Below are 5,278 nucleotides of genomic sequence, written 5' to 3' on the forward strand. Positions count from 1 at the left end.
ATGTTTTGACCGGCAAGCGGCCCATCTTGGCGAAAGTTTGTATGTGTTTGCGCTGTTAATGTTGGGCCTTGCTGTACATATATTTACTCTTGTACGTGTTGTTGTGTTAAGAATTTTAGGGCATTTTTAGCTGAGATACCTGTTGAAAATTTTATCACTCTTTTAAAGAAGGTATAGGAAGGAGTAACTTCAACTGAAAATTTTATTGCAAATTATACGTTTCTGCTTCACATTTAAAAAAAATTAACTGTATTAGGTGAAAGTATGTAGTTTAATACACAACGATTATTTGTCAAAGAATCAAATTGTAAAGTTTGTTTGGGAGTGATTCAGACCACACAAATAAGTTTCTCTGTTCACATTTCACATTTTTATTACCTCATGTTGTAAGCCGTTTGATTGTCTGTGTTACTGCAATTTGTAAACCATAGTGTAATTCATTACAATTAATTAATTGTTTTGGGGAAATAAACCTTCTATTGTATGTGCCCTTTTCATTAACCGAATCCCATCCAAATCGTCCGCTCAACTAGTTCGACGTACAAATTTGGAGTCAGGTCACTTGGGATAACCACGAGAGAGCTCTTGCTGTCACACGAAATCGCGCCGCGGACCATAGATCCAGTTGTAGGTGCAATGTGTCTATCAGGTTCAAATGGTTCAAATGGTTCAAATGGCTCTGAGCACTATGGGACTCAACTGCTGAGGTCATTAGTCCCCTAGAACTTAGAACTAGTTAAACCTAACCAATCTAAGGACATCACACACATCCATGCCCGAGGCAGGATTCGAACCTGCGACCGTAGCGGTCTCGCGGTTCCAGACTGCAGCGCCAGAACCGCGCGGCCACTTCGGCCGGCCGTGTCTATCAGGCAAACAGTTTGGTTGCAGGTCATCAGCTGGTCACCTTATAACCAACACACGACCATCACTGGCACCGAGATAGACCCAGCTTGCATCAGAAAAGCCGACAGACCAGAACCGTGCCCTCCAATTAGCTCTCGCTTGACGCCACTGAAGTCGCAAATGGCGATAGTTCTGGGTCAGTGGAATGCACGCTACAGAGCGTCTGGATCGTAGCTGTCCTTCAAGTAACCAATTTGTAACAGTTCGTTGTGTCATTTTCGTGCCAACTGCTGCTGATATTGCTGCTTCAGAAGCAGTACGGTGCACCAGAGCCATACGCCGAACACGATGGCGTTTTCTTTCGGCAGTGCCACGTGGCCCCGTCAGAAACCCGGTCTTCTTGCGACTGTACATTCTCGGACGACCGCTGCCAGAAATCATGTGCAGCGACTACATTCTTGCCAAGTCTTCCTACAATACGCGGAAAGTTTTTAGTAGCCCTATTACACGACCCCGTACAATCCCGTACATAACCTAGTAAGAAGTTGGTAATGGCTTTGGTTTTACGGACATCATCTCATCATGTTCAATCTAAAAGCTAAAGAATGCTCACGAACGTTACAGCGACTATTTAAAGGAAACCTGATTTGCATCCTCAACGTGCCGCTACTAGCTGCTCTCTTATGCGACGGGAGTAAATTGGAATAGATTCTTTCAGATGTAACTCACGCCTGCCAACTTTCGTTTATGTCGCACAACTCCTTCTTAGTGTTGCAAATGTTTCCTCGTCAGTTATGCAGACATTTGTACAAATGTATTATGTTTACAGTAATAATAGCACTCCCAGCTGCTGCTAAGTATGCATGGTTTACATTCTTCACTTTCAAATGGTTCAAATGGCTCTGAGCACTATGCTGTGGTCATCAGTCCCCTAGAACTTACAAGGGAACCTCCCCATCGCACCCCCCTCAGATTTAGTTATAAGTTGGCACAGTGGATAGATCTTGAAAAAGTGAACACAGATCAATCGAGAAAACATGAAGAAGTCGTGTGGAACTATGAAAAAATAAGCAAAATATACAAACTGAGTAGCCCATGTAAAAGATAAGCAACATTAAGGCTAATGTAAGCTTAGTAGCGCCGTGGTCCCGTGGTTAGCGTGAGCAACTGCGGACCGAGAGGTCCTTGGTTCTAAACTCCCCTCGAGTGAAAATCTTACTTTTTTCATTTTCGCAAAGTTATGATCTGTCCGTTCGTTCATTAACGTTTCTGTTCACTGTAATAAGTTTAGTGTCTGTGTTTTGCGACCGCACCGCAAAACCGTGCGATTAGTAGACGAAAGGTTATGCCTCTCCAATGGTAACCGAATACATTTGATCGCAAGGTCATAGGTCAACCGATTTCTCCACAGGAAAACACGTCTGATGTATTCTATTCGACACTGGTGTCGGCATGTGCGTCACATGACATGAATATGTTGTCGACCCACCTACCTTGTACACTTGGCGAATGGGTAAAAAGATTCTTCTACCTTGCCCGATTTAGGTTTTCTTGTGGATGTGATAACCACTCCCAAAAAAAGTGATCACATCGGACGGACAGATAATAATTGTCTGAAAATAAAAAATTAAACTTTTCACTTGAGGGAAGACTTGAACCAAGAACCTCTGGCTCGGCAGCTGCTCACACTAACCACGGGACCACGGCGCTCCTGTGCTGACATTAGCCTTGGTGTTGCCTGTCGTGTGGACGGACTACTCAGTTTGTATATTTTGCTTTTTTTTCATAGTTCCACACAACTTCTTCCTGTTTTCTCGATTAGTCTGTGTTTAGTTTTTCAAGGCCTGTCCACTGTGCCAACTTATAAGTAAATCTGAGGGGGGTGCGATGGGGATGTTCCCTTGTTAGAACTACTTAAACCTAACTAACCTAAGGACATCACACACACCCATACCCGAGGCAGGACTCGAACCTGCGACCGTAGCAGCAGCGCGGCTCCGGACTGCAGCGTCTAGAACCGCACGGCCACCGCGGCCGGCATTCTTCACTTTGCCCATAACATAATTTGTTAAGCTTTTCTGAAATAAGATTGCTTATTTACTTGTTGATAAAATGGAAGCAATAGTCCTATAAATAAATGGCAGCCTGGAATCATAACAATGATCCTATACTTGGAAATGCACATTGGCGATGAATAGAAGGTTTTATTTTTAGATGATGACGTATTTTGCCATTAACGTATCATTTATACAGAAATTAGATCACAGCTGCTATTACTCGTCTGCCTAACGACGCAAAGAATTTTGTCTGCACCCATGGAATTAATATAGGCTTTCATCGAACCAACTACTTCTACAATGATGCGCCGCAGACCAATGTGGAGTGCATGGCACACCGTTACTTCCCATTATGCAACTTATTGAGGTTTCTTCCCGCACTTTTCAGAGGAATGAACGCTTATAGGCTCTGGGCACGCTTTATTTTATATCGACGCCGCAGCCCCTATGCGGTTGTAGTGTATACCTACATTCATCACTTAAAGCTGGATTTTGGCACTTTATAAGTAGATTTCCTCGGGACAGTTCACGTCTGTATTCAAGCGTCTGTCCGTTCAGCTTTTTAGTATTTTGTGACACTCTCCTATGGGTCAAAAAAACCTGTGACAATTGCTGTTGTTCTCTTTTTTTATATACGTTCAATATCCACTGTTCGTCTTACGTGGACGAACACGTTTGAGAAATATTGTAAGATGGGCCGCACGCGTGTTTTGTAAGCAATCGCTATGAAGACTGACCGCATTTCTCTAGTTATTTACGAATCAAATGCAGTCTACGACGTGCTTTGCCTACCGTTAAGGCTGTGTGACCGCTCCATTTCATATCCTCACAAATTGCTACACGCAGGTCTTTGTATGAACTGAATAAATACCAGCTGTCACTTGTGGATACGGCAGTCATAGAATACTGAATTATTTTGTTTTGTGTGCGTTTCTGAACAGTTAACGCAAGCTGTCAGCCCTTATAACACTTTGAAAACGTGTCAAGGTCCGACTTACAACTACGCAGCTTCTTTTCAGACAGTATTTCATCATAGATAACTGCATCACCTGCGAAAAGTCAAAGGTTGCTATTAATGTTGTCTGCAAGGTCATTAATACGCAATATGAACGGCATTGCTCCCATAAAAGTCCATGTAGCACACCTGAAGTTACTTCTACATTTATCGATGACTCTCCATTTAAAATAACATGTTGCGTCCTCACTACCAAAAAATCTCCAATAGCGTCACTAATTTTGTTTGACATCCTGTAGGTCGTACTTCTGATAATAAGTCTAGATGTGGTACAGAATCAAATGCTTTTCGAAAGTCAAGAAACACTGCATCTTCCTGATTACTTTGAAGGATGTCTATCATGATCTCACTTGAGACAAGTGCGAGTTGGGTTTCATATGATCGATGTTTTCGGTATCCATGCTTGTCAGCATAGAGATGTCCTGTTCAGATAACTCAGTACGTTTGAGCCCAGAATACGTTCTAATATTCTACATCAAATGGATATCACTGATATTGGACGGTAGTCTTGTGATCACGACAGCTACCTTCTTGTAGACGGGTGCGGCCTGTGCATTCTTCCATCAATTCGGCACATTCTTTGTTCGAGAGATCTATGCTAAGTTACGGTTAAAAGAGAAGCTAGCTCTGTCTCAAACTCAATATAGAACCTGAAACGGATTCCATCGACCGCTGCAGCTTGGTTGAGTTTTAGCGATTTCAACTGTTTCTCAAGACTACTGACAACAATGTCTAGATCACTCAGCCCTTCAGTGGTGCGAGAGTTCCGTTAATCAACAGCGTCCGTTAGTGTCATACCTGCTCGAAAAAGTCATTGGACTAAAATCTACTCGTTGTGCTCATAATAATTTTAGGAAAGCAGTGACTAAAGCATCTGCTCATTTACTTTCTCTGAGCGCAATGTCGACAACTTATAAGGACGTATTGGTAATTTTCTCCTTTTTTTTGTTTTAATAAAACTACTTTAATTTAGAGAAGATATAATAACTTGAATGCAAATATGTTTTGTTTGATGATTAAAAGACACATGCATTTAAGAAATGCAGTCACAAAGCGTCATGTCTGGAGTAATCAGTTAAGAAAATGTTATCGTTGTAAAACAATATACAACTTATCTCTGTTATTCGTTATTTTACCTTTTCATCTTCCCTCCTCCTAGCTGCAATCTGTTAAGACGCATGTATCAATGGAAGATTCCTTGACTGAAAATAACACTCATTCCTGCTTAAACCTTATGCCATGTTATTTGTTTTTGTGCAAATGGCACTTTTTTTGAAACTTCCTGGCAGATTAAAACTGTGTGCCCGACCGAGACTCGAACGCGGGACCTTTGCCTTTCGCGGGCAAGTGCTCTACCAAC

This window comes from Schistocerca piceifrons, chromosome 7 (genome assembly GCF_021461385.2).
Source record: "Schistocerca piceifrons isolate TAMUIC-IGC-003096 chromosome 7, iqSchPice1.1, whole genome shotgun sequence".
Lineage (NCBI taxonomy): Eukaryota > Metazoa > Arthropoda > Insecta > Orthoptera > Acrididae > Schistocerca > Schistocerca piceifrons.